The 18249-nt window shown below is 41.6% G+C and overlaps 1 protein-coding gene across 4 annotated transcripts in view; it reads right to left on the minus strand.

Moving 5' to 3' along the window:
- MYRIP (myosin VIIA and Rab interacting protein) overlaps positions 1 to 18249 on the minus strand; it is a 239444-nt gene that overhangs the window by 101921 nt on the left and 119274 nt on the right. The gene's annotated exons all lie outside the window — the stretch shown is intronic.

The following is an 18249-nucleotide window of genomic DNA, read 5'->3' on the forward strand; positions in this document are numbered from 1 at the left end:
AAACTGACAAAACATCCCGTTTTCCTCTCACGCTGCCTCCCACAGGGTAATAACTTGCTACTCCTCTTGCCTCCAGTGCCAAAGACCTGCAAGGTTTGCTGAAACATGCTGACCTTGCTAAAGATGCACACAGGTCTCAGTCTAGTACCACACAGGGATGACTGGTTGTGGTTTGTTTTTTTCTTTGCAGAAGCTGTGAGTCCTGTGCAGGAATGTAAGCTGTGTCTCCAGGGCAATTTTTAGCTTATTAACCACATTACTCCCAGCTTCTGAAACAAATTAAGTAAGTGCTTCAGCCTCTGTATAGTCCCTTTTTCTCTCCTGCAGTGGGACCACAATAAGGCAGATGTGCTGTGGACAAACCAGCACGAAATCACAGAATGAAAAAAATTTTATCCTGCACATGGCTGAGTTATCCCTTCACAGTCGTCTTAATCATTGTGATGCATACCTTTCATGTGCTCACCACTGCAGCTTAAATGTGCTTTAAATATCTTTGTGTGTCACTGAGATATTTAGAACATTAGATTGTCTTTAACCAATCTCAGTGATTTTCTTTTTGTAGCCCTCAAGCTTCTGCAGAATGTAAATGATATTTTAAAGAAATTGAAAAGCAAAAAAGACAACTAGATCACTATTGATGCAAAGAATAAATCTACTGTATTAGCTGATAAAATATAACGTCAGTAAAAATATCCAAGTCCACTACAATCGACCTGAACTGTATATTTTCTCAATAATAACCAACTCTTCTATTTCAAGGTGAAGTTAGCGAAAGGGAAAACAGAAAAGCGAAATGTTACCATGGAAATGTTTGACACCAAAGACAAATGGAAGGTCTCTAGGAAAATGGCTCAAGTTTTAAATAGCAGGTATCCAGAGTAAGCACAAAAGCATAAAGAAAGCAATCACGCTGGAGAATACATGTTACATTTTTCTTTCCATACAGTTACTTGCCTGTTCATTTGCCTTTCGTTTTCTCAGTACCTAGTCTTCTATTTGCAAGCTAGAATTCCTAATATTTTTACTGGGAAATGAACTGCCAAAATTGTATCAAAAATGTAAGTTTTCTTCTCCTGTTATAATTTCAACACTTGGTTTTAATTTTCAAGCCTATTTCAATCTAGCACTGCAGTCAAGAGTCTGTAGCAGTAAGCTCAATTAAAAAAAAAAAAAAGTAAATTTGTTCCAGCTATCCCAAACCCTGCAAACTAAAAGGTCAACTTACATCTCAAACAGATGCAGCTACGTTAAGGTACGTAAGTGCAAAGCAGAATTACTCAAACAACTAAAAGCAGTAACAATCATAGCCTGTACAAGGTATGCAGTCCCAGGTTAGATTTTAAAGATTTCTAAAAGAACATTTTTCATTCCCACTCACACTGTACTGTGACATAGCAAAAGTTGTGGTTCATTTGGGAATGTGATATGAATATGCTGATACTGAACACAGCAGGGACAGCTTAAATTTAAAGTCACTCTTCTCCAGAAAGTGCTTAGATTTAGCCTCTTTAGGAGATCAGTAATGCGTATTTTAAAAGACGACTGTGCTGCTGAGCGTAAGAGTACATGGAAGTCGTTTTGAGACAGCAAAGAAATTTTAAGAGTTTGTGACAGTGAAACATTATGTTTTAATTCCCCGCTGAGAAAGAAACTTTCAATTATAGAGAATGGCAGAAAAATCATGACCTAAGAGTAAACTCTAAAAATATACCAAAAGGTTTCAGTGATTTAGTGAAATGGGAGGTCTGAACAGCCTGCCCTGTTCTGTCATTACGCTGTATTATGGACAGAAATTATTTTGAAAGTAGATTAAATTCAAATTAATAAAGATACTTATAAAATTTTCAGAATATTTGCTTCAATCCCCTAAATTTATTTGTTAATCCTAAGAGTAATATGAAGTATGCTTCTTGTGAAGTTCTGCTTCAAATATTAAATTCATTTTAACTTCAATTACAGAAGCACAAACAGTACCGGCATAATAACATCAAGTAACATTTCACAGATAATGTTAGTGAGTATTTATTTACATAAACTAAACCAGAACCACATGATCTCATTAGACATATGCATGCTGACTCTGAGAAGCAGATTTGGTTTAAGTATGGTTTCTCCTCCCTCTGACAGCACCACTGTGATTTTTAAATATTCCAAATTAGTGTTTCTTGTGTCCTTCTTGTAATGAGGCCAAACAGGTTGTAAATACACAGAAAAGCCATTTAGACATGGTGCTTTTACACACAACTAATTTCTTGGCATCAAATGAAATGCAGAACTTGAAAGGAGGCTCTTGCTCCTTTCTTAATCAGTTAAAAGGCCCTAAGTATTTTGTAATCTTTCAATGTAAGCTTATGAGAACAGGAGTAAGTGAAAGAAAATAACCAAAAATTGTGACAATGTTGTAATGGTAGAAAGCTAGGCAACTCTACCTCATGGGAGGAGCATATTATCTCCTGGAAAAAAAAAAACTTTTCTATTGCAAATCCACTATTACAGCTCCAGTCATAGGAAAAAAAAAAGCTCATTTAAATCTTGATGTCAGCTTCAATTAATTTATTTTAGACCCACAGCAATAACCCATGACACTGCAGGTTTTTTAATTATTAGGCATAAAAGCACCAGTCTTAATAAATCCCAACAGTAAGGACAAGGGCAGAATCATTTTCCTTTCTTAGAGGCAGGAACTGCTACGTTTATTCTGAGGGCACTGTTCAGATCAGAGATGAATCTGTAGAAGCATCTGGAGACAATTATTCAGAAAGAATTAACAGCAGAACAGACCTGTGAGATTTACATCTGGAACAAGGAAGCCTTTCTGCACTGGAAACCGCACTCTGCCAGCACAGAGGCTCTGAAAAATTGCTACATGGGTTTTAGTACCACAGAACATTTTACTCTGTCTAGGAAGATGGTGCACTAGCAAAAGGTAGTCATTTTAAAAGAGGAAAGAGGAGGATTTTCCACTTGTCTCATATACATGTCAAGTAGGGAAAAAAGCCAAGCAACCAATATGTTGCTGCTCTGATGGGATTAGGAAAAGTCACATCACAGAGAAGCAATAAAGCTGTTTAGCACCTGGCTCCCCAGCCCTACTCTCTTTAGATTTGCCAGAATCTTTGCTACCCACAGAGAAAAGACATTTTTACCTAGCGAAATTCTTCACAAAAGCATGGTAGGACAGTTATGTTTTCCAGACTGGCTTAACGGAAATTTCCCACTACTGAGGAAATTCTAACTAATACAGAGCCCCAGTTAAAAGCATTCTCTTAAGAAGCTGATTCTTTCCCACCACGTACGGTTTTTCTTTCTTGCAAAACATAAAAAAGGGAATTTGGGAGGTTCCATCTATACTGCTTAAATAATAATTTCCTCAGCATGCAGAGCACGTCTGCAGAATGATCCAGATCTTACAAAAGAAGGGCATCATCCAGTTTGCTGATTTTATCTTCCACAGGTTATAATAATGGAAGTTGTGACATGCAGGACAAAACACTTTGGATATATGTTAGCTTACTACATTTCTACAAACCCTGCTAAAAGGAAATGACTTACAGAATCCCAGTTCTCACTTCTATTGAGCTCTTATTCCTGCCCCTGGTCTCCCAGATGCATCATCTTCGTAAACTTAGAATCACAGAATCACAAAATCATAGAATGGTTAGAGTTGGAAGGGACCTTCAAAGGTCATCTAGTCCAACCCCTCTGCAAGAAGCAGGGACATCCCCAACCAGATCAGGTTGCTCAGAGCCCCGTCCAACCTGGCCTTGAACGTTTCCAGGGATCGGGCTTCCACCACCTCTCTGAGCAACCCGTTCCAGTGTTCTACAACTCACATTGTAAAAATTTTTTTCCTAATATCCAATCTAAAACTACCTCCCTCTATTTTAAAACCACTACCCCTCATCCTGTCACAAAAGGCCCTACTGAACAGCCTTTCCCCATCTTTCCTGTAGGCCCCCTTGAGGTACTGGAAGAGCGCTATCAGGTCTTCCTGGAGTCTTCTCTTCTCCAGGCTGAACAGCCCCAACTCTCTCAGCCTGTCCTCATAAGAGAGGTGCTCCAGCCCTCTGATCATCTTCGTGGCCCTCCTCTGGACCTTCTCCAGCTGGTCTATGTCCTTCTTATGTTGGGGGCTCCAGAACTGGAAACAGTACTCCAGGTGGGGTCTCACCACGGCAGAGTAGAGGGGGAGAATCACCTCCCTCGACCTGCTGGCCACGCTCCTCTTGATGCAGCCCAGGATGCAGTTGGCCTTCTGCGCCGCAAGGGCACATTGCCAGCTCATGTTGAGCTTCTCATCCACCAGCACTCCCAAGTCCTTCTCCTCAGGGCTGCTCTCAATCCATTCCCTGCCCAGCCTGTATTTGTGCCTAGGATTGCCATGACCCAGATGCAGGATCTTGCACTTGGCCTGGTTGAACTTCATGAGGTTGGCAGAGGCCCACCTCTCCAGCCTGTCAAGGTCCCTCTGGATGGCATCCCTCCCTTCCAGCGTGTCGACAGCATCACACAACTTGGTGTCATCGGCGAACTTGCTGAGGGTGCACTCTATCCCACTGTCCATGTCGCTGACAAAGATGTTGAACAGGGCCGGGCCCAACACAGACCCCTGAGGGACGCCACTCATAACCAGTCTCCACTTGGACATCAAGCTGTTGACTACCACTCTCTGAGTGCGGCCATCCAGCCAACTCCTTATCCACCGAGTGGTCCGTCCATCAAACCCATGTCTCTCTAGTTTAGAGAGAAGGATGTCATGCGGGACAGTGTCAAAAGCTTTGCACAAGTCCAGGTAGATGATATCCGTTCCCCATCCCTTGTTTGTCCCTTGTCCACCGATGCTGCCACCCCGTCATAGAAGGCCACCAAATTGGTCAGGCACGATCTGCCCTTGGTGAAGCCATGTTGGCTGTCACCAACCACCTCCTTGCTCTCCATGTGCCTCAGCATGGTTTCCAGGAGAATCTGCTCCATGACCTTGCCAGGCACAGAGGTGAGGATGACCGGCCTGTAGTTGCCCGGGTCCTCCTTGTTCCCCTTTTTAAAAATTGGGGTTATGTTCCCTCTCTTCCAGTCATCGGGGACCTCACTGCCACGATTCCTCAAATACGATGGCCAGTGGCTTGGCAACTTCATCCGCCAGTTCCCTCAGGACCCATGGATGGATCTCAACAGGTCCCATGGACTTGTGCACCTTCAAGTTCCTCAGATGATCCCGAACCTGCTCTTCGAGTACAATGGGCGGTTCTTCATCCTCGCAGTCCCTGCTTGTGCCTTCCACAGCTTGGGTGGTGAGACAAGAGTTCTTGTCGGTGAAGACTGAGGCAAAAAAGTAATTCAGTACCTCAGCCTTCTCCAGGTCCCGAGTAACCGGAACACCGGATTCCTTCTGGAGGGTGCCTACATTCTCCTTGGACTTTCTTTTGTCCCCTACATACCTATAGAAGCTTTTCTTGTTGCTTTTTATATCCCTGGCCAGATTCAATTCTGCCAGGGCTTTAGCCTTCCTCACTCGATCCCTGGCCACTCGCACAGCCTCTGTGTAGTCCTCCCAGGCTACCTGTCTCCGCTTCCACCCTCTATAGGGTGGAACTTTCAGTTGGTCCAGGAGCTCCCTGCTCATCCACGCAGGCCTCCTGGCCTTTTTGCCTGACTTGTTCTTCATTGGGATGCATCTCTGCTGAGCTTGGAGGAGGTGCTCCTTGAATGTGGACCAACTTTCCTGGGCCCCCCTTTCCCCCAGGGCCGCCTCCCATGGCACTTGGCCCATCAGGTCCCTGAAGAGACCGAAGTCTGCCCTCCTGAAGTCTAGGGCTGAGAGCTTGCCATGTAGTTTCCTCGCTGCCCTGTGGATCTTGAACTTCACTGTGTCGTGGTCGCTGCAGCCAAGGCTGTCCTTCAGCTTCACATCCCCCACCAGCCCCTCCCTGTTGGTGAGCACAAGGTCGAGCATGGCACCCCTTCTTGTTGGCTCCTCTATCACCTGCAGGAGGAAGTTATCATCCACACTTTCCAAGAACCTCCTGGACTGCCCTTGCCCTGCCGTGTTGTCTCTCCAACAGATGTCAGGGTGGTTGAAGTCCCCCATGAGGACCAGGGCCTGTGACCGTGAGGCTGCTCCTATCTGCCTATAGAGCGCCTCATCCGCTCTGTCCTCCTGGCCAGGCGGCCTGTAACAGACCCCCACTGTAACGTCCCCCGTCCGTCCCCGTCCTCTAATCTTGACCCATAAGCTCTCTGTCAGCTCCTCCTCCATCCCCAGGCAGAGCTCCACGCACTCCAGCCGCTTGCTGACGTAGAGAGCAACACCCCCTCCTTGTCTTCTCTTCCTGTCCTTTCAAAAAAGCCTATACCCCTCCATGTTGACACTCCAGTGGTACAAGTCATCCCACCACATCTCTGTGATGCCAACAAGGTCGTAGCCTTGCTTGTGTGCACGCATCTCCAGCTCTTCCTGTTTATTTTGCATGCTGCGTGCATTGGTACATAGACACTTCAGCTGGGCCTCCGACAAAGCCGACTTGCTGGCTGGAGCGACAGGAACTTCATTTGCTGGTCCCCAGAGAAAGGACAGGTGCTGCTGTTTGTATTAGTACACCAATAGCTGATTCCATGAACAGGATTTGCTATGATTTAAGATAGCCAGTGACAATGGATCAGGTTACTTGTGAAAAACCTCATCAGAAGAAAACTTTTAGAGTTTATTATATCAGCTGTCTGATTTCAACCAAATCGGCAAGCCTCAGACACAAACCTTAACCAGTCTATTAATCAGGTTGTACGTTAATCCCAGTCTATGTGATAACTAGGAGAAGGATCATTTTTAGATTTTTGTCTCACTATTAAAAAAAATATTAAACCCATGAAATCTCGTACCTAAAGACAGCTACTATGGAGGAGGTGTTTCCCTTCACTAAATGCAAGTTTTTTATTTTTGTTTTGGCTTTTTTTCTGATCAAGATTTCCCATCTGCTACCTTAGCAACTTAGAGAATTTGCCAGAGAGGTCTCCTCAGATTTCACTTGACAATCATTGGGACAGGAAAGGCTGCTTTTCCCACAGGTGTCTCTCAGGTTCAATTGCACTGCCTTGACCTTAGAAAAAACACGCCACTGCAGTAACAGCAGTAACGATAAACTTTTAAAAGTCTAGGCGTTCATTTTTAATTTGATCTCAGAAATCCCAGCTCTGTGTCCCTACCACCTCACTGTTTCCCCATGTTATAGCACAGAGGGAAACAAATTCTGAGCCATCTTGATGCTGTTCTGACTGTGGACCTACCTGTGGGCTTACCCCATCCTCCAGCAAAACAGATTAACTTACACTCTTCTGCCTTGGAAAGCTCTTCTTCAAACTCGTATTCTAGCCAGGAAAAGGCAGGCTGCAGAGCACACGTGGATACACCGTAAGACTAACACAAAAGTAGACTGGTGATACTCTACTTCTGATAGATGAGATGAGACTCTGGACTGATCCTTACAGAGAATTCAGAAAGAGAAAAGCTTTAGAATGTCTCACCTAGTTAACTGGATGGCGTATGTGTGGTTCCTTATTGAGATACAGTTAAATTAGATCCTGGAGCCTTCCAACCCTGATTTCCCATATGGAGCCTGTCAAATCCATGTTTTTTATTCAGACACTCCAGATCTGTATGACCTCAAGTGAAAAAAAAAATTATACAAAGCCCACATGAACACACTTTATCAAGGCAAGGATTATGTCTCTCTTGTATTTGAGCAAAAAAGGGAAAGGTACGGTGACCTTCTCAACACCAGATGGTGAGCAAGTTATGAGTAGGAAGCAGAATCCAGGTCTGCCTCCTACTTCCTCACCTGATGAATTCTGTCATCTACAGAGTAATAAAAAAAATGTACTCCTTCCATGTACTACAACAAAAATAAATATCTAGAAGCCCTTACATATATCTGTTATATCAGACATGGAGAGACATGAAGGAAACACTCTTCCTCTGTGGCAGAACCTGTGTATTCATTTTCTACCTTGTGTCATAGTTTAGCCCCTATTGGACCAGACATATATTCACTAAAGCTGTATTTTGATTTGAAGTTCTTCTGCCCTTCATAAACCATCCAAAGACATTTGAAATGCACAGAATCAGCATCAGCAATCATCCAGGAAAACTGAAGTGTCCAAATAATTTTGGAAGCCATGATGATGCCTTTATAACCTAAATGAAAAGTGTGAAACTATCAGACAACTCACGAGATTCAGCACAATTCAGAAGCCATTGCCTGGCTTTGTCAATCAGATTGCATACATTCACTTTCTATTTTAAAAAATAATTCTGAGAACTAACACTTTCCAGCCAAAGTAATGCTGAGACAGCAACTTTAATTGTGGTACAGAAAGGGTATAAGGACGTACAGTGTATTTATGTGTCTTTTAAAAAGTACATTTGAATTGAGAGAAGCAGAATCTTTGTGTGACAAGAATTAACAAAGCCCATGTAAAGGCCAAATCACATACTGGAAGGTACCCAGTTATAAGCAGTGAGTTTACAGGTGGTGCAGATCTCTATTAGCATTCTGGTTATGCCCATCAGATGCACCCAAAGTTCAGGCAAAATTTAGATGCAGTCCTTCCCTGAGCTCTATACCTAAACATAAAGGAATTGTCATAATCATCTATTATATTTCACCAGTAAGGAACTACAGCGTGCAAAGTTTAACACAGCTGCCCTTAGATGGAGATGATCTGAAGGAAAGCTGGGAACTAAGGCTTGACTTTCAGAATTTTAGATAGTAATTTCCTCACATGACTCTCATATCAGTAAGCAGTGCACCTGAGCAATCGCAGCTGTGGGATTAACACTGCCAAACTCAGCACAAGCCTTCAAGAGGTGACATATATGCTCATTTAACACAATGCTCATTATCCCTTTGAAAGTCAGCAGATTTAAATAAAGCACTAAAAAGAGCCTGCAGAGCTGGAGCCCTGGCTATCTCAGATCAAAGAAGATATCTGTCCTGAAACTCCTTCCTTAACTTTTTTCACATCCAGATTACTCTAGATGGTAGTATACTGTAGCTAGCCCAGGCGTATTACCCGAGACATTTATTTGGCTTCCATTAATCCTACTATCAAAAGTGAGCTGTCACTAAAAAGAAGTATCACAAAAGTGATACTGCCATTACAGTAAGCTCACCAAAGTGCATAGTTTTGAATTTACCTGTGCATTTCTCTGAGGCTCTTATCTTCAAAGAAAAACCATGACAGAGCTTTGAGCATTCAGCTTTCGGGTACCTACAGTCACCCGAATAGCACAGAGTGTAAGGCAAGAGCAATGCTCCAGGGGTCAAACTGCTGCCTGCAACCACCTCATGGGAGAATTTAGGTAAAGTAGAGCCAGATTCTCCTCAGACTTGCCCAGGGAGGGACAAGAGGCAGCAGACAAAAGCGAGGACATGGGAAATCCTGATTAGATACATGGAAACACTTCTTCATCATGAAGGTGGTCAAACATTGAGACAGGGGCCCTGAAAGGCTGTGGGATTTGCATCCTTGAAGGCCTTCAAAACCCAACTGGAAAAGCTCCACAATACCCACTCCTCCTGGTCCTGCTTGGAGAAGAGGACCAGGCTGGAGCCCTCCAGGTGTTCCTTCCAGCATGAATTATTCTGTGACCTCGTGGCCAAAGATCATCCCAAAGAGCAAGCGTACATACAAGCATAGCTGCATCCCATGGCTGCTAACAGCTTTCAAGCTGGTTCAGCTTCCAGCTGCACCGTCCTTGCAGCCCTGCCCAACTCACTGTGAATCACTTGCTCTGTTTCACCTCAGAACTCCCTTACCACCAGAGAGATGCCAGCTGCCCTGGGGGAGCCTCAGTCACTACAGCCCCCAGAAGCAGATGGTTGGCAGAGCACCCTGATACGTGAAGAGGAATAAATTGTGTAATTTTCTGATTGCCTGTCCTTTTTTTTTTTTTTTTAATCTATTCATGCAACAGGTATATTGTAAAGTCATAGCCAGCTAGTTAAGGAGCTGGAGGTCTGGTTTTGCTAGGACTAATTTTATTAAGTGCTGAGATATGGCAGTGTATGGTGTGTGTGAGGCAGGTATCTGTCAAACAATTTGCAAATTATATACTGGAAGTGCTGTTCAAGATCTTGAACATTACCCTCCAGTGTTACTAATCCTTTATGCAGATATGTACTGTTTAATTGCCAGTTGGGAATCATGATGACACGTTACATGACTAATTTTTCAAACTATAATCATGCTATTCCCTCCACCCTCCTCCTTCTACTTTTCCTGTCAATCTCCTTTCACTCTATTTTGCTGCTGTTTCTCTTGCCAGAACCACCTTCTTTGGTAGAAACTGGAAAAACTTGGAAGTGGATAATACGGTATTTGAATGTATTGCACAGAACGGAGTCAGAGAACTTCACTTTCGCAGGTCTCAAAACCAACCCTTGCTACCCAAATTCTATGAAATACTGCTTTGAAAGCTAGTGTTTCCCAAGAATATTCAATCTCTAAATATAATTTCCCTGATGAGAAAAATAACCAGTACTGCCACACTATGTTTAGGAGTAACAGAGACACTTGTTAAGCATGTTTTCTGAGTGAGGGGTCTAGTCTCTATACACAGAGAAATGGTTTCAGGGAGCAACCATTCTGTAGTACCAACCTCAAATTCCCTTACATCCAATAGCTTTTTGATCCTAGAAGCAAAACATAAGAAGGCATTTTGACATAGGTCACAGAGCCTGAGGCTCAAAGGCACCAGTTACAATATTTGTTCTTTTAAATGTGTAACAGAATTACTTCCCCCCAAAAATGAATGGCTCAGGACTTCTGAAGCACAGGAGATAGAGGCATTCAAAATTTAGCTCACAGTGGGCACTTCTTCACATTACAACACTTTACAGGTTTTTTCCCCCCCTCAGGACAATTTCCAAATATATTTTTGATCAGAAGTATGCACTGCCATCACAGAGGCCTGGCTACTGGTGAGTTTGCAGGACTGGGATAAGTCATCATAAATTTCTTCCTTGCCTCTAACAGGTATTTATTCACTTCCTAGCTTGCCACAGATTGAAAGTGATTTTGAGAACTGCAACTACCTGAAATACAGAGAACCCCATAAAGTCCCCTAGGTTATGAAGCCCTGCAAACACAGCAGTGAGACAGAATTACAACTGTGACTATGGATGCAATTTCTGCTATCCTTTACACTGATGCCATACTCCAGGCACTATTCTACCGAGCCACTATATTGACCAGCCAGGGAAAAACAGGAATACAAAGCAAATCTGTCATCAGCAAATTGAAGGCGATGTGAACCATGATGTGTTCATTACCCTCTTAACCTCACATACAACCTCAGAGTGTGATAGATGACAGAAAATAATATTTCTTAATTAAATGAACAAACTCTTTCATTCACCACTAATGATCTCTTGGGAGCTTCATGAAAGAGAAGGAAGACTCTCTCAAGCTGGTGCCTGGAGAAGCACCTCTCAGTCTTCATATCGATGGACAGAAATAGAGCTGAGACCTAAAAGAACCAGTATGAACATCTGACCTCCCACATATTGGCAAGATATATCACTTGCCAAATTACAAGAAGCTTCATAGCATATTAAATTTCAAATCAAAACAATCAGGGTAGGCAGTATTACAGATCCAGCAGCAAAGGCCACCTCATTACCTTACAAAGATTGCTTCCTCAAAGGGAAAATGTTCAGCTGAGGAAGCAAAACCACTTGGTCATAGAACAGCCCCTGAACAGCGGGACTAACAAAACCACTTTGGAAAAACGTTAGCAACTCCCTGTTGGCATGCAACAATCGTAAGACAAAAGTAAAATCATAAAACCATACCATGCTCATTCCCAGAAACATATAATAGTCTTAAATAGTTTGAGGGGCTACGGGGAGAATAAAAGACATATTTGGTATGATTCTGAGGCAAGGTTTCAACTTTAACTTCCACGTTTCAGGCAACTGAATTTGACCTCTCATAGGCTGCTTTTCAGAATTTCCATGTTGGGTCTCTTCATTTTCTAGTCAAAGCAAGTCTGTGCTTGAAAGAGTTTCCATTTTTACTACAGCAGCTTTCTGACGAAAACATGTTACCACAGTAATTCCCAAGCACACTATGAATCCAATACTAATACAAAAATAAACAGGAAGCTTTCTTTTGCTATGATCAAACAGCACTTTTAAATAATTCACAACTTCTACAATCTCAAGTGTTCTGGTTTTAGGCAGCTTTTATATCAAAATTCAATCTTTATTTCTGAGGCTGTTTCTGCCAAGAAAAAAAAAAAAGATAAACAACCTGAAATGAATAGAGACGCAAACTCAAAGACAGCTTTAGGTCACAGATGGTTTTCCTTCTACATTAACATGATTTTATTTGTGGATACAAAATAAATACAAGAGTTCTCTATTAGCTCCCGAGCTAAAATGAACAAGGTATTTGCCTTGACAGCTACAGCAAAAGACACAGGTGTGATGTAAGATAGGAAAGTGCATGAAGCCTACTTCCAGTACAGGTAATTCTGACAGGCATTACCACTTATTTCATGATCCACAAGTGCAGGGTCATATTTTGAAAGCTGAGGTGGCGGAAGAAGTAAAAAGAGTAATTAACTTTCTAGCCAGACTCCAGCAGTGCTTATTTGGAGTAAGACTTCACAAAAACCTAGGTGCAGAAAAGATACGCTCTACAAAAAGTACAAGAAAGCCGTATACTTAATTCTGCACAGAAATTTTGAAAACAATGTCTTTGGCAGAAAGACAGGGCAATTGCTTTTTCCATCTTCCTTTTCCCCAAGCCACAGAAACAGGATGATGGAAAACGTAAATACACAATCTCACAGGTTCTTACTGAAGATGCTAAGCAGTAAGTGCTTCACTATCTATTTCACGTGAGAGGTGGGTCTGAAGAATAAGAGCATAGAGGAACTTATTTATTGATGTGGTTAAGCTTTTTAATAACAATAAATTAAATTCTCACTTTAACTTCTTTGGTAACACAAGAACCTTTTAAGAGGGTACTATTTCTGATTGTAAAGTGCCTTAGCTAGAGGAAAGACAGATTTGTTATTGCCATTCACAGCTAGCGGCTACAAATCTGGAGGGTTTCCAATTTTATCACCAAGAAAAAAAACCCCTGTGCTAACCATAGCATTTATAATGCTTCTAAGGGTACCCACACATAATTGGACAGCTGTTCACAGTTAACAGGATAAATCTTTTGGAGCAAAAAGCACTGAGGAGGTCTTTGATCCATAGGAAGTGGGACAAAAATAATACCATTTGGCAAAAAAAAAAATCTGAATTACTTGTGCACTGTGGAAATAGTCTTTATACACAGCTTATAATGACAGAGACAGAGTGGCATACAATACAGGTATAAATATTCTTCTCTCCTTGTCAGGACTGTATGGGAGCTAAACCTTTGTGCTGCTTAGGTGGGACAAGACTCTTCCTTCACTGCACAGACCTCCCCTCTTGATGCCCAGTTCCACAAATTCACAGCAGGCCCCATCAAACATTAAGATCCCAGCACCTTCAAGGTCAGACTTCCCAATTAGAAAAAGCAAAGAGCGTGCACATGGCGTGTCGCTCCGGGACTGGCAGAGCACAGGCCAGAGGCTGACTTCACGCGTGGACGTAGCAATGTCAGCGTCAGCTGGAGCAAGTGACTGAGTTCTGTACTTTGTCAAAGCTTGATGACTGCACAAATACAGCAGGAGAGAACCTGAATATTCAGCAAATGCTGAAACAAACATATATCAAGCCAATTAGCAATCTTTCATAATTGATAATTTTAAAATGTTTAATGGCATGTCTGTGCGAAAGTGCACTCAGCTGTGTTTAAAGGCTATGTTAAGAATGTTAACCCCAGCATGACTTCTTTCTTTATTTCACGCATTTTATGTTGGGGAAAAAAGTAATAGGGCACACCAAGACTTAACAAGTTAAATGTGATTTTCCCCTCTTAAAAAATAATGCAGTATAGTTGTCATTTAATAGCTGAGAAAAAGACATTCTATTGGAACGATATACAAAGACACTCTGACTTGACCCCAAAAAATCAAACATCTGATCCAGATGAGAAGTTGTGGAAAACTCTGCTTACACAAGTTTTTTCTATTCAAAATAAAAATTAGTAGATTTGGTTTTAAAATTTCACTTTTTTTCTAAGGAGACTTTCATGGGTACTAATTCAATATTGTTTAAAATAAAAAAAGTTTAACAGCTTTTTTAGATCAACATATTTTGAAAAACATTTCCCAAACAACTTTATGCTAAGAGGATTTTAGAAATCCAACCCGCAAGGGAAAAATATGAACCAAAAACCAGCCTCTGTCAGGCAACTGACAGAGGACATGAAGAGGACGTGCAAAGGTTGATGCTCACCAGAGCTGAGGGATGTCCCAGCACGTTTCAAGGCAAGCAGGTAAGTTCAATGCTGCTGCATGAGCTTGGAAGGGAGACAGCGGGGGCTGAAATGTCTGAGCAGCAAACGTCTCCTGAATGTTACAGTTCAGTCTGATGGAAAAGGTCCTGCTCTGATCAAGCACCGTGTCTTGCATTTCAGCTAGTGTTAACACAGAACAGAGCCAAAATGCTCTCCCTTCTCAGAAAACCAAAAAGAGCTAGCTTGTGACCTTCTACAGGGGAACAGAGAAACACCATAAGGGTCACCCAAAAGCAGGCAGCAGCACCAGCTAGAGAGAGAGGACGAGAGGGGTTCATTTGATTCCAAAACTGCTCAGCCATGTTGAGTTTATTATAAACATCAGTCCTGATGGCTGCCTCAGTTTACTCATAAGCCTTCTGGAGGAGAGGCGTTGTCAAAAAGGTAAACCTCATCCCCTCTGTCAACCAAGAAAACTCCATCACAACACACAGGAATGATCCCCCTACTTAGACTGTGCAGGTCCAGGAACAACTTTCTCAACTTGCTCGCATGTGAAAACATCATATCATTGGCAAGGCAACGCAAAAGGAAAGAATCACTTTCTTCTTCAGGAAAAAAACCAGCAGATTAGACAACTGATACATTCTAAAAAGAAAAATAGTAATACTACCGATATCAAGAATTAGTTGGAGTGGAACTTGCTCTAGGCAGAATTGCTGTATTAATAAGGGATGCATAAATTTGACATTATACTGAAAAATGAAGCATTATTGAGTCAACCACCCAGGAGTCAGAATGTCAGACTGGTTTTTCAAATGATAGACCTTTTTTTGGTCCTTATTCTCGGAGGAAAAACTTGGCTTGCAATCTTTTACCACTTCACATATTCATAAATTTGAGCTCTCTAATTAGATATTGCCATCTCTTGTTCACTCTTGTTTGACCACCACCAACCCTACATCTTCCCTGACTGCCACCAACCAACACAGGAGCTTTGATGGTCCACAGCCCTATGAGTCTGCTCCTGCAACAGTAGTCAGTGACAGGGTGCAGAGCACGTCAAGACCCAGTTACAGAATTGATGCAAAAGAAATTCTTCCCTAAACTCTGCCCAATAATTAAGATTTCCTGTCTCAGCTACCATAAGGGGTGATGATCTCATGTGCCACTTAAGTGTCTACACTTGAAGAATCCTGTGTATTTTTTATTAGCTTTCAATTTGTCCCTCAGCTTTTGCAAAACTCAAAGACTAAATGAATCCAATCTATAATTTGTATGCTGCTTATTATGTGGAAAAACTGTGTTACATCCTTTCATATTCCCCTCCTTCCAGTTCAGCAGTCCCAATATTTTTGCACAGTATTTACATAATATTTATTCCTACTAGGGAAAATGTTTGATAACTTCTCTTACTACGACTTGTCGAAAGTAGGTGGGGCCAAACACAGGCAAGTATTTACATATTAACATTGACAATAAAGTTATGATATTCCGTCCTCTTTCATTCCCTACAAGAATCCATGTATTTACTTTTCTGTGCTACTGCAACACACAAAGCAAAGGTTTTAACCATGCTGACTGCAGCAAAACTTCTATAATAACACTACATTAATAATACTTGGCACTTTACAGCTATAGCATTTAACTTTTCAACCACTGACCTCCAAGAGCTCAGCATCACTAAATCCGTTCTGCGCGTGGGGAAACCTGAGACACGGAAACGTCCTCAAGGTCACTCGACAATCAGGTGAACAGCTAAAACTGGAATCCAGAGCTCCTAAAACACAGATTAGTCCTCAAGGCACTCAGACACACGCTCACTTCCGAGGCTACATAAAGCTAGAAAAGATCACCTAATTAGCACTTGTATTTAGCCATTTTAATAGACCTCTCTTTCCTACTCTCCTCTTCAATTCCATTTTTAGATACTTTTCTTAAAGTTGAGCACAGCATTGCAGTCTGCTGTGTGTTATGCAAGTACAGCTTTATTCTGTCTAGCAGAACTGAAATTCTTCACAGTGCATACTTCAGAAATAATTAAGACAGATCATGATCGCAAAAAAATCCAGCAGAGATCAACCTGCCAAAGCAACCAGTTTGAACATCTCTCTCTCTCCTCCTCCAGCCAGGGAAAAACTGAACAAACCAAAGACTGTTCCTGGCTTTTGTGCAAAATCCAAGCCATTGACCTTGCTCTTCATGGGTACTGTAAGCAAAACAATACGGTGTCTGTGATTCACTGGTATGCTAAAGCATGGTAAGGAGAAGGAAATCAAGAGACAAGATACAAAACAGAGAGATCATAGTGGGAGAAGGAGGAGGAAGAAAAATAGAGTAGAGCAGCAGGCATTTTTGGAAGGAATTGCATCAATTTCTGCAAGTACATACAGCAGAGGGAAATAATTTTCACTGCTATTTACTTAAAATTTGTAAATCCCTGAAGTACAATATGAATGGCATAATTAAGAGGACTTTTTAAAAGCAAAACAAGACCCACACAAGTCCAGTGAAGACAACATGCACATGGCAGAGCTAAAACTATCTTTTCTGCTATGCCACACAGCAAGTGAATATTCCTATCCAATTCTGTCGCAGAGGGAAAAACAAATTTCCTGGCATTTACATGACAAAGTCGCAGCTTCCAAGTTCTGTAGAAGTTCTCTCTAATGTCAGACAAGGACCTCAGACTGCAGAAATCTGCAGCTCTCACAAAAGTATACACAAAGCTCCAAACTGTGGCTAAGGCAGTCTACCTCAAAGATATTTCAGCTTCCTTTTACCAGATGGTTTAGCCTGCGTGAAAGCAAAACAAGATTGCTAAGCAGCATTGTATCTTCATTAGCTTTCCACAACTAAGTCCTGAAACCAACTGTTTTGTTACAGTGAAATGCATCAACAAACAAATACAAGGTTCAGTTATCAACTAGGAGTGCTTCTTTTTCTCAAGTACAATCCCACGGTTTCGCCAAATGTTAGTGTTGTTTTTTTTTTCCTCCTCGTAGAGACTGTAAAGAGTTTTACACTAAAATCTGCATCAGCTAAGCAGAAGTGTATCCTTTGTCAGGCTAAAATCACATCTACCAGCAAATTTACACAAAAATTTTCACAAAAATACACTCCATTCTGCTGACATTAAAGCACATTACAGTGAATAGGCCCTCCAAGAAAAACCATCTGAAATATAAAGATTTAACTCAGGATTGTTCCTGGGGTTGGCAAAGCTCCAATATATTTAAAGGGCGTTCCATCTGCCCACTGAGCCTAAATTTTTATTTTCTTTTGCAATTTTCACGTAATCAGAAGCATTACTCCATTTTCATATTGGCATTAATTCCAGCACATGCTAGTCAGTGACAAATGTACTGGGCACTGCAGGTAGAGTAGACCTTAACAAATTTTCCTCAAGTCTCACTGTGATGTACATTAAAAAGAACCTAATGCATCTCTAATGAATCTAATTCTAATTAATTTTCAGGTTCCAGTAAAACATTTACATTTGCTACTGATGCAAATTGTTAGAGTCTAGTTAGAACCTTACCTTTCAACCGGGCACCACAATAAACTCAAAAGAAAAATGTAAAAAACATTCAAAAATAACTCTGGATTGAGTCTACGAAGATAAATAACACTCCCTTGCTTTCTTTTTTTCTTTAAAGCAGCACTCAAATTGGGACTATGAAAACAAAAAAAAAAGGAGCAGTTCTTTTAAACATTCAAATAAATCTGTGGTGCGAACAACCAGTGCGACAATTTTTGGGACCCGTTTTGAGCCACTTTGAACACTACTTTGACTGCACAAAGTCTGAGTGTATGCAACATGGCTGTGGTTTTCACTAGTTGACA

The sequence above is a fragment of the Chlamydotis macqueenii genome, chromosome 2 (genome assembly GCF_036417535.1).
Source record: "Chlamydotis macqueenii isolate bChlMac1 chromosome 2, bChlMac1.mat, whole genome shotgun sequence".
NCBI lineage: Eukaryota > Metazoa > Chordata > Aves > Otidiformes > Otididae > Chlamydotis > Chlamydotis macqueenii.